A 13092-nucleotide genomic window follows, 5' to 3' on the forward strand; every position below is an offset into this window, starting at 1 on the left:
CCGAGCAAAGATCCCGCAGGTAACTGGTTCCAACTAGCTACTGCTCCCAATAAGTGACAAAATAACAGCAACTTGTTCCTATTAACATGTTGTGATGTGTATAGTCACAGCTCTAGCACCGCTCATTTTTTTCTGGGGTGAAGAAGCACATTTGTGACAAAACAATAACATTACAGGGGATAAATGTAGCGCGAGAACAACTGCAATAGTATTGACCAATCTATTCCTGTAATAGTGTTACTACACTACCACTGTTACAGTAGTTAGTCCTCTGAAAACATAACGGAACACTTCAGGGGAAACACTTCAGGGGAAACACTTTGTCCGGTCTGTATTATCGATGGGATGGCCGTATCCTTCAGCACACGTTTCATGGTCTGTGTGGCTAATTCCATTTTTTCATAATAATCCTCCTCAGGGAAATGTTCTGAGCAAACATAATGGTTCCTGAAGGTGGCTACAGGTGTATTTGGATCCATATCCAAAGCAAGTAACCATAGATTCATTGTCAGCGTTTTTGGTTGGAATTCTATGAAACATCATGGTATTACCTGGTCTCCCCTGTTAATTGTAACAGCTCTTTACAAAACAGCAAATATGCTTTTAGTATCTAGTAATTGTTGACTATTATTCCAACTCTGAGGAAACTCCAGGAGAACTCTCAGCTTCGTGACCGGGCTTCTCATGTGCAGAGAGCAAATCACTCCGCCCAAGTAGCAGAAGTACCAGTGCTTCGCCTTTCTGAGAGTATAGTTCATAGTTAGTATGAGGTTAGAATATGGCTGTGTCTCATGTGGCCTTGTTATTTGCCCACCCTGTGACTATACAAATCACAACATATTAATAGGAACATGTTGCCGTTATTTTTTTTCACTTATTGGGAGCAGTAGCTAGTTGGAACCAGTTACCTGCGGGATCTTTGCTCGGCTAAGCTAATGCTGGGAGCGTCAGACAGAGTTACAGCACCCACGGAGATAAGAAGGATATGTATCAACTTGTCTACCTCTGGGGGATACAGTGAATGAGAAAAAGTCCCAATAAGTTGGCGTGTTCCTTTAACATGGACACAATCAACCGGAGTTACAAAACACTCATACATTCTGAAATGTTGTGGTTAGTTCAATCATTGGAATCTTTATGTGGAACCAAAGCAAAATCTGAGTTTTTTCAGCTGCTTGTCTTTAGCATGTAGGCCTAGCTCAGTTCTTCTACTGGAATGAAGGAGCCATTCAGGCCCACTAATTCACCGCCTGATGATGTCTATTGTTACAAAAAAGTGCAGGCTCACAAATAGTCTGAAAAGTGGTGCTAATTCCAGGACTCACAGCTGGAGAAAGATCTCCCCAAAATCCCAGTAAGATTATCATAGATTATTATAGGAAGGGTGGTGGACGAAATTCGTTCACAAGGGATCAGATCTCCCTGATTACATCCAACTACAAGTGCAAGTTTATACTATAAAGTTACAGCATCTTAAGTATTTTCACAGTCCTGTCCATCATCCTGTAATAGAGCTGTAAAATTGTCTGAAGCTTAGCAATATTTTGCTGGTTTGGTGTCATTATAAAAAAAATGTTCACAAGTAGAACATACAAATCGTCTGTTGACAGGTTTAGTAGGGAGAAAAATAGTGGTATCAAACTCCTAGTAGTAATTAAAAGTATACCACACCATGACACCCTAACAACCACTGGTATTGACATTGCAAATGCTTACTGACAACTCAGCAACCACTGGATATCAATTGTCCACCACTTCAGAAGAACTTGACTGGCAGTTGTAAACAAGAAACGGACAGCAGTCTCCCGTGTTAAAGTGCGTGTTTTGTTCACCCATCCATCCTCCTCCACCTCCTCACACAGACTTTGTCGCTCTATATTTTTATTTCCTCCAACAGAAGGTTTTGTCATTTAAACGGCATTGTATGTTGTTGCTGCAACAACAAGAGTTTCTGTTGCTCTTCTTGGGAGGACAATCTCATAAAATGAGAATTAAAAAATCATTTGTATAAAGATTTGTAACTATTTCAGCCACAATTTTATCACCTAACATCCACTGGTGTAAATATCCAACACCCTAGCAATCACTTAGCAACCACCATCTAGAAACTACAATTACAGAGATTGCCTTGAGCACACTCACTTCTAATGTCTCGTAATATTGTTTGCTCTTTGTTCTCCTCTTTTCAGTTTACTTATCAGCCTTCTTTTATGTTTTCTTTCATTATGGTTCCTGCAACATCAGACAAGCATTACTAGATTGTATGCCTAAGTCACTGCACCGGCGCATGCGCGCGCACACACCCGCATCCACACACCTGCAACCTGCATACATGTATCACTGCTTCAACCACTAAGTAGCGGTAGCACCGCTATCCTTCTCAATTTCTGTGTGTAAATATTATGAATATCATGTACACAAAGAACTACAAACATGAAGATGATTGTTAGCTAAGATGTAGAATACATTATTTATTATACATACATACAGTTTATGCGGTTATAACCTCAGTATATCCTGGTATAACCTTCCTTATTATATAACTATGCACACTTTAAATGTACACAAAGACACACATCTGTAACAGACAGGATCTTAAGAACTCCCTGTGAATGAGACAGTTTACAGGAGTCCTTCCTGTCTTCAGCCCTGCAGAAATCTGACTGAGACACAGGAAGACTCTGATTAGTTTTCACGCATTTCCTCACTACAACATACCCTTCCCCACCCATCTCTCCCCTTCCTCATCCTCTTACTCACCCTGGCCCACTCACATTTTTTCTTTTCTTTTTATTGTAACAATTGTTACAGTGTGTAGAAATGGTGCTCCAGGTTTTCATTTTTGACCTCTTCCCAGTTTCTTCCCCTTCTTCTATCCCCTGCCTTTCCTCTTGACATTGTATTCCTGTATTAGCCATGGAAGTCTATTCTAATGCGTTTTTCTTCTCTCTTTTCCTTAGACTATCTGTATACATACAGACAGGAAGAGTGCATTAGAAGCGTGGCTCTCAGGGTCTCTAATAAATCAAAGGCATCTTCATTTAATTTTTCAAATACTTTCTTTGAACAAATTGAACAAAACATTAATATTATCCAATCATTATAGCTTGAGAGCTGCTTTTTGTGGTGTAAGGCACTATGGTAATGAAGACAAACTGTGTATCCCCGGCCCAGTAAATCCCTTTAAGTGAAGGAAATTAACTTGGTTCATTCAGTCGGACAGACAATATTTATTTTCAGACTGAGTCAATTGTTGGGTCATGCAAAAGCCAATTGCTAGACACCCCCCAATGAAAGCTATTCACAGTGAGCATGTAAGGAATCTGTAATGTACACAATAGGATGGCGCTTGTGTGTAAATGTAGACAACTCGAAGTAAACATATACCATATATGGTTTTCTCTGTAATTACATTAAATTCTCATTTGATACCTGGAAATTTGAGATTGTATCTATTTCATATTTATCGATGAACGCTTAAAGGGGCACTTAAACAATACTTCCATAAACTCGGGAGTCTCACAAGACACAGATTAAAGCTGCACATAACATCTTATCTTACTTATTATAGTAACAATGGATGTAATGATATTGTAGTTTGAGTTATGTTGTGTCTGGTGCTATATGTGTAAATAGGCAGCTATAAATAGATAAATAAAGTCTAATAAAAATGCTTGCTGCATAAAACCTGCAGCCTGGAAGTCTGCCGCAATACATTCCATTCTTAAGTAGCTACAGTTCCCAGTATTATTTAGCACCTTTACAGCATTGGGGATGAAGAATTTCTTGAAGATGTTTGTATTTGCTGTTGGTACTCTAAAAGCAGCAGAAGGTAAGATGTCCTGACTTTTAGTCAATAATATGAAGCTTCAAAAAACCTGGATCCCATATTTCCAACAATTTTACATTTTCAATCTTTTTGTTAAACCATTCCTGCCTGGTAAAGCTTGTATGTGTTATAATTCCCAAGACAAGGCCAGTTGGTTACACAGGTTTTCTGTTATTAATGTGTACTTTCCAAGGTCAAGCTGAGATAACCCTGATAACCATCTCATGCATTGTTTTCACAGACGTGACAAAGTTCCTTCAGAGCCACAAAACATACTGTACAACTGTTTTCACAGGCTTCATGTGACAAGTAAACTGACTTTTGTGAGGAAAATTGGTGAAATTCCCTTTTAAAAGAACCTTCTTACACCTATAGAGCCACACTAACAACACGGTCTCACGCAGTTCATGAAAAGGTTGCATTATTTTTAATATATTGATTTGTGTACACAGACACATTCATCTCGTTTTTTTAATGTGCTGGGACACAAATCGCGGGTTTAGGAAAAGAAGAACGAGGAAAGGACATGTCACACGCTGGGACACAACTCGCTGTCTCTGGGGGACACAACAACATGGAAATTAAATGCCACATGCGGGAGACGATCTTCGGTCTCTGGCGTGAAAGTCCTGTGCTGTTTTAGCTTTGAGTGGCAGTGGATATATGTAAATGTTATGTAAATAAAGATATTGTGGGGGGAAAAATTTAATGTGTGGACAATCACAGTAGCCAATGAAATATAAAGATACTCAGATGACATTTCTTTTATCAACAGTCGACAAGTGTATTCGTGAAAGGACAAAGAGCAGCTTATTGCTTTATAAGGAGATGGCTCTATACATTTAGAGTACGACAAAGGCCTTTGCTTCAATTTTTAATCTACAACTGACAGTGAAGGCGATGAATGTTTAAGATAAGACTAATGTCAGGGTTGTGCTGCATGACTGGTGCCCCGTTGGCGTTAGCAGTACGGGTGGTTGGTTGCGAGCATGACTTTGCAATGCTACTGGGGAGGCACTTTACGGAAAAGAAGACTGTCAGCGGTGTGAAAGAAAGCAGATCCATCCTCACTGATTCCTCTTTGATGAGAACAGCATTTGACTATGTTTTGAACTTTAACATTAACCAGACCAAGCAGAGCAGATAGAAATATGCCGCGCTCCCTACGGCTCTAACTCTTTCTTGTTCACTGGGTTCATGATCCTTTCTTTTTGTTCTTTTACTGTACTAATGATGTGACAATAACAAATGCTGAGACAGCTGTCCACAAACAGGAAATGCCTCATAATAAAAAAACAGATGGAAACCAATGTGATATGTGCATCTGTGCTTTATTCACTGGGTATTAGACATTGCATTGTCTCAGACCATTAGGGCTCATGGTACACTACCCCTCGAATTTAAACTCTGCCGCAGCAACAATGATTTTGCCTTTTTCGTAGATTTGAAATTGATAGAAATGTGTTTAAATTATTTTTTTACTCTTCTTTTTGTCTATTAGAATGCTCAATGAAGTCAGGGTAATTAGAGGAGGGCATTTATTGAAAAAAAAAAAAGTTTAAGCTGGTTGATCCCTATCTTCCTAATTCCTAATTCAGAATCTGATGATTGATGCCTCCAGAGGAGCATGTGAGTAGAAATTATCACACCAGCTTCAAAGTCACCTTTCCATCCCCCCTGGGCAGGCAAAAACATCAATCTGACACATGTGGACAGCAATTAGAGGTCTCTTCAGTCTCCTCCTTTGGGGCTCTTTTTCCCTTCTCTGTGTTGCTGACAGGACCTGGAGCTTTGTTTCACTCTACAGAGGGGGCCAGCACAGGGTCTCGACCCTTTGACTCTGTCAACACTGAAGCAGAGTGTGGGTTACAGCCTGGCCACTGGCTCTCTGTCTCCCACAGACACACTGGGCATCTCTGCCCTCCATAACAAGTGGTGAATCCTTATTCTCTGTTGAGTATAGTCATGCATAACATGGGAATCCCCTAACGGTTTTCATATGCATCCATGACATGTAATAAATGCATAAGTACTTAAGCAGAGGACTGGAGATGTACGGCTGTTTATTTAAAACATGTGTTGTCATGCTATAACAGCACGGCTTGAGGGATGACAATGTTGGTTGATTTATCACTTTGGTCCGAACCGAAATTTCTCAAAAACAGTTTAATTGATTACCATTAATAAAAAGTGATCCCTTTAGTCATTCTCAAACCTCACCATGACGTTGACATTTGTTCTTAGAGAAAAGACTCTTGAGGGATGACAATGTTGGTTGATTTATCACTTTGGTCCGAACCGAAATTTCTCAAAAACAGTTTAATTGATTACCATTAATAAAAAGTGATCCCTTTAGTCATTCTCAAACCTCACCATGACGTTGACATTTGTTCTTAGAGAAAAGACTCAAAATCTATTGGTAGATTGACATGAAATTGGTGCAGACAATCATTGTGCCCCCCTGCTTTTGCTCTACCAATTGAACAGGTTAACATGCTGACGTTAGCATTTAGTTTAAAGATAAATTGTGCCTGAGTAGAGCCACACAGAGCTGCTAGCATTACTGTAGATTCTTGTTTTTTCCTCTGTCCTCTGACAACTAAGCAGCATTGTTGTGGAAGTAAAGTCAAAAGTTGGAAGCCATTATGTTTCTGTGTTTTGCTATGTATGAGTACGACTGCCTAACAATGACAGGAATGTAATTTCAGTCAAAGTTTGTCCCCAGATCCTGGTGTCAGTATACAGGAAGTTGGTGGGGCTTTTCTTCGCAGAATGGACTGTTTAAAGAATGACGAGTGCCAAAAATCGTACTGCAATCCCTATCTGCAGGCAGATTCCACTCATTTTCTTTTTTTAAAGTTACAGCCTATAACCTATTGATACTTTGTGAATCTGCAATAATGAATGACTTGCTATAATGACTTTTCTCTTTTGTCCCGGTGAACAGACATGCACACACATATTTGAATGGGGCATGTACACATGTGCAAACACATATGCACAGTTGTTTCCAGCATGTGGCATTGCATTCTTGGAATGTTACACAGCCATTATGATTGGAGGATATCATATTCTGCTCAGATTGCAGTCATTTCTCGGTGTGACATCTGACATGACAGCATGGTAGACACGGGAGGAGTCATAAGTGGGGGTGGTCATGCAAGGTCGATTCCTACAGTTATGTTTACTATTTAGCACAAGAAAAAGTTCTGCATGGTCGAATACAGTGGCTACACAGTAGCCCACTGTGGTCCACCCACCACCTTTCTGAACTCGCCACAATTTACAGAATGGAGACAAAGCCCAATCTATGTTTTAGAGACCGAACAAAGAACTCAGTTTAATGGTGAAACATCACGTGTAACTCACTTTCTGTGTTTAACAAATATTCAGATGGTAGTTACACTAACCACAGCAGAAACTAATTTTTTTTCATGGAGGACACTGTGACATGTCACAATAGGAAACGCACTGGTGTAAATAATACAATTAATGATGGCTGAATTTTATTTAGCTGCCTAAGTTTCAGAGTCCTGGTACTGTGCATGCTGGCTCGAAGTCGCACCGTCAATTGAGAAGAACAGAGCCATAATTGTTGTTATTTGTAACACCTGTGCTTTCCTGTGTCAATGCCAACGTATCTACTGAATTTAAGAGGTGGTTGAAATTCAAGAGACACATTTTATGTAGCATTTGGTGATATGGACAAGAGCTGGCAGTAACAGATTGAACAGGTGCGGATGGTTTATACCAACCGTATAAACTTCTGATATTACAAACATTGACCAAAGTTTAAAGGATAAGTTTTTTCAAAGTCTGTCTAAAATCAGTACTCAAACTACATGCCCATTGAAATGATCTGTTGCAGTAATTGTTCCACCTCTTTATTCTGGCAGTGAATAAATCCATCTCCTTGATGTCCTGTATAAAAAATATAATTTACAATTCATCTAAAACTAAAAGCAGTCTGAGTACGTTGGCTTAAATGGGTATTTTCTAAAGTCACAGAAAAAACACACAAAACCCAAAAAAGGAAATTTTGGAAGATATCAACTTGAATTGACTAACCCGGACTAATGAAGCTTTATATTAGCTCTAGCTGAACTTTAAATATAGCCGGACTGTGAAGTTTCTCTCTGTCTTTTAGTCATGCCTCGAAGGGACAATGTGGACAGGAGGAACGATTACAGCAATCAATAACTTTTCAAATGCACATATGGACATGTATGTATCGTTTTAAAGCAGGCAAGTTTCAGTGCACCATTCAGACCCAGCAGCTTCCGGACCAAACAAATAATACTTACCTGATCACAGCTCCCGGGCAATAAACCAATCGGAGACACTGGCATCCATATCATCTGAAAAAGTAGGGAAATCAAAATTCATTATATGTTTTGTAAGCAGCATAATTATACAGTGAGTATAAAATTCAAAATACACTTTTACTCACAATGTTATAGAGTAACATACTTTCTGTCACCCAACAGTTGGTTTATGGTATTTTCCCTCATATGGTTTCAGTGTTATATTCGTAGAGACTGTTTAAATTGTATAAGATACGCTCTTGGTGGCACAGGTGGTAAAGATGAACGCTGTCAGCTAAATATTCACAACACCCCCACATCAGGAATACTATAGCATATGTAGCAGTAAAGAACAGCGAAAAGGGGATTCTGTTACTGTTTGAGTAAGACATCCTGCAGGGCATTAGCCAAAAGGGACAGTGTAAACTAGAGGCCAAGGGGCTTTAACTTTGCTGCCAGTTTACCTTTTGTTTATGAATACCGGTGTCATAACTGCAAGGAAATACATTTTTGAAAGATTTAGTTTTGGTCACTTTGATAGTTCTCCTGTGGTGAATATGAGTTCAGGGGCCAAGAAGGGTTAGGGGGGGGGGGGGGGGGGGGGGGGAGGGGGAGATCAAATCTCCTCAGGTATATGCTGTGGTACTCAGTGTGAATATCATGTATGTGTGTGTTCGTGTGTGTTTGACCCTTCTGTGGTCTATCTACCCCTTGAGTAACCAGATGATGATTAAGATCATGAGGTCTCCATGCCTCCTCATCGTGTTCGCTTTGACTTGACTTTTTCAACCACAAATCCTGTTTTTTGGGGGCTGAACATCGTTTGGCCTCTGACCACAACTGAACAGCACAAGAAGTCATCTGGTCAGGATTAATAGCTTGTACTGACTACATTTGCAGTGAACAAGGCTGTTTTCAACACACATTTACGTTGCTTTTAATGGTGAAAGAAGTATTCACCCTATGACTATATGTTTATGGCATTACCATTATTATTATTATTATTATTATTTTTATTTTTATTTATTTTTTTATTTTATTTTTTCTTCTCTGTACCCAGGTTTTACTTGTTTTGTGAAATGGAATTAAGTACAAAAATTCTAATCTTTTACTTTATTAAAAGTAGAAATAAAACTGTGTAAAAGTACATGTAAAAGCTCTGTATTCCAGAGGTGTTAACCAGGAAACTGACAAAAATGTAAAATATGTAAAATAGTAGATGCATTTAATGCAGAAATGCATGCAACATATCTGTTAAATGCTATATTGTTATTATGTATACTGGTATTAAATGATTGTTACTAATGCATCAATGTGAAAGGAAGTATAACATTTATTGTTAGTGGGTCTAAGAGAGGAGGAACTACATTATATACCATTGGGTAGGTTCATATGTAACAATATGTCATATTTTATAAGGTGATAATACATTTTACATGTAAAATCTTAATAGAAAAGTAACCATAGCTACCAAATAAGTGATGTTGAGTAAAAAGTGCAATATTTCCCTCTGAAATAAAGTGGAAGCATAAAGAAGCAACAACTGGAAGTACTCAAATTAGGTACAAGTGCTTAAATGTACAGTACTTAAGTAAATGTATATAAATGATTTTCCTCACTGGATGATTTGCCTTAACCTGAGCAGGGGTCAGTGGTATTAATAATTAATTAATCAAAAAAAGAGTCAATAGTTAAAAGATTAAAATATCAAGGCCAATATCAATAGGTAAGAGGAAAACCTATAAAATACATTTAGTAAAAAAGCTTTCTTGAAAAGATAAGTTTTGAGGTGTTCTGACTACTCCATCACTTCTGCTGAGCAAATAAACCAAATAAACCTGTCTTTTAAAGCTAATCAGAGGTTTCCTCACTGAACAATATCGGTCTTCTGTCAAGTCAGTGGTTTTATCAACAATGGAAGGTTCCACTAATGTTCATGTTAATGGGTGGCAGCGTGTTGACTTTCTCTGTGCATACCGTAGATGTGTGTATATGTTTAAATTTAAACAATGTCATGCGTGCGTGTGTGTGTGTGTGTGTGTGTGTGTGTGTGTGTGTGTGTGTGTGTGTGTGTGTGTGTGTGTGTGTGTGTGTGTACAGCTTCTTACAGCTGGGTTTCAGATCCTCTGGAGGGGTCCCATTGTTAAAGACTTCCTGCATAAATCTACAAGGGAGAACAGAGGAAACGCAGGATCACGTTGGGAGGATCACACAAATCTGGAGGCTAAATAGAAAAAGAACATTTTTATTATTTGGTTTCAAAAATATGAATGGCTATTAGTCTGCATAATACAAAATAAGGAGTTATTAATACTGATCTGACCCTACAAGCACACAGAGTCTTCTTTTATGTTAAAGCAAGACTATGCAACTTTTGAAAGAAAAAATGAATCATTCTTCCTCTTTTAAATGAAATTCATAAGCAATAAAATGCATCACTGCGTTTTTTGCTGCCACAGCCTTACTTGCTCTAGTAGGCTATGACCAGTTATCTGATGCAAACTTAGAAGCTGCGGAAACAAGCTGTGTCTACAGCATCTTTTAATTACATGTGGTGAACTTGTTATTCAGTTCAATTCATTCAATTTAATTCAATTCAACTACTCCACCAACTCCCGAGGGAAATACCTGGCTCTTTAGCTGCTAAATGCTTCAGTATGTTCACCAGCCAGCCACTAACTTTGTCTTTCTGCTGTAGGTAGTGTACAGTAGGGTTTTAGCGTCTTTCTTAATTTTGTTCCATTTTCATTTGCTACATTGTTTTTATATCAAATATATTATTAAATATTGAATATAGCTGCTTTAATAAACATACAGTAGCCAAATAACTATGGGGCGCCGTTTGTAAAGCAGCTCGTGTTAAAAATAACAGCAACATTTTGTCGAATTTAGCTTTAAATAATGTTTAGATTACTGGTATGAAATTTTGAGGGTCACTTTCTTGCACATTTACAACAATATTTGTCAACTGGAAATATTTTAAATAGTAATCCAAATATTAAATGTTACCCCTAAATGTAAATGTTAATCTATATGCTAAATCTAAACTATAAATGTTAAATCTAAATCTAATGTTAAATTCTAAATCTAAATCTAAGTTTAAATCTAAATATTAAACTAAATCTAAATGTTAAATCTAAATCTAAATGTTAAATCTAAATATTAAAACTAATCTAAATGTTAAATCTAAATCTAAATCTAAATGTTAAATCTAATATTAAATCTAAATCTAAATCTAAAAGTTAAATCTAAATCTAAATGTTAAATCTAAATCTAAATGTTCGGGTGAAACTAAATATTTAGCTAATATGCAAATTAATGTCGGTAACCGGAAGTACCAAAATAAAACTCGGAGTCATTGTATGTTTATAGTGTCAAATAACGAATAAAAATCCTTCATCGGGAGATATGACTCTTGAACTTGGATAACCGTGAAAATAACTACCTAAAATAATAAACACAGTTGGGGAAAACTGTATTGAAGAGTACTTTGAGTTTTTAGTGTCACTTTTATGAATGTGTGGAATTATAGCCACTATAGCCAGCCACGGGGGGCTCACTTTGACTGGTCTGTCACGTTCGCTTGCATTAAGGTCAGCAAGAGCCTATCCCCGCCCGCCCCCGTCAAGGCACGTACTGTTGCCTGGTCCTCTGCGTAATGTCTAACGAATCCGCGTTAGCCGAGAACACGGCAGGCCGTCCTGGTGGCTGAACAAACTTATTCAACAGCGACAGCAACAGCCTCAGGGCCACCGCAGGCCACCTCGGTAAGCATGTTTTCCAAATCACGGAGCTAGCAACCCTGTTGTCAAGCTAACTTAACTAAACTAGCTAACGGTAGCTAGCCAGTTAGAGATTTGCTACTACCTTGACAACAAGACATGCTAGCTCCGTGATTGGAAAACATGCTTACCGAGGTGGCCCTGAGGCTGTCGCTGTTGAATAAGTTTGTTCAGCCACCGGGACGGCTCTGCCGATGTTCTCGGCTAACGCGGATTCGTTGGACATTTCGCAGTGCCTTGACGGGGGCGGGCGGGGATAGGCTCTTGCTGACCTTAATGCAAGCGAACGTGACAGACCAGTCAAAGTGAGCCCCCCCGTGGCTGGCTATAGTGGCTATAATTCCCACACCATTCATAAAAGTGACACTAAAAACTCAAAGTACTCTTCAAATACAGTTTTCCCCAACTGTGTTTATAATTTTAGGTAGTTATTTTCACGGTTATCCAAGTTCAAGAGTCCATATCTCCCGATGAGAGGATTTTTATTCGTTATTTGACACTATAACATACACTGACCTCCTCGAGCTTTATTTTGGTACTTCCGTTACCGACATTAATTTGCATATTAGCTAAATATTTAGTTTCACCCGAAACATTTAATTTCATTTAGATTTAGATTTAGATTTAACATTTAGATTTATTTAAATTTAATTTAGATTTAATTGATTAGATTTAATATTTAGATTTAACATTTAGTTTAGATTAGATTTAACATTTAGATTTAATATTAGATTTAACATTTAGATTAGATTTAGATTTAACATTTAGATTTAGTTACATTTAGATTAGATTTACATTTAGATTTAGATTTAACATTTAGATTTAGATTTAGCATATAGATTTACATTTAACATTTAGGTGTAACATTTAATATTTGGATTTAACATTTAAAATATTTCCAAGTTGACAAATATTGTTGTAAATGTGCAAGAGAGTGACCCTCAAAATTTCATACCAGTTATTTAAACATTATTTAAAGCTAAATGTGACAAAATGTTGCTGTTATTTTCAGCACGAGCCGCTCTACAAACGGCGCCCCATAAATAACCTGCACTTTTGATCACGCTAAAGTTAAACAAATTAATTCCAACAAGTTAAAATTCATCTATCAAGCGTCATGTTGTGTTCCACTTCCGGGATTGCTCTCGTTCTGCCGGAACTTCCGTGGGATATCACT

The sequence above is a fragment of the Etheostoma spectabile genome, chromosome 16, assembly GCF_008692095.1.
Source record: "Etheostoma spectabile isolate EspeVRDwgs_2016 chromosome 16, UIUC_Espe_1.0, whole genome shotgun sequence".
NCBI lineage: Eukaryota > Metazoa > Chordata > Actinopteri > Perciformes > Percidae > Etheostoma > Etheostoma spectabile.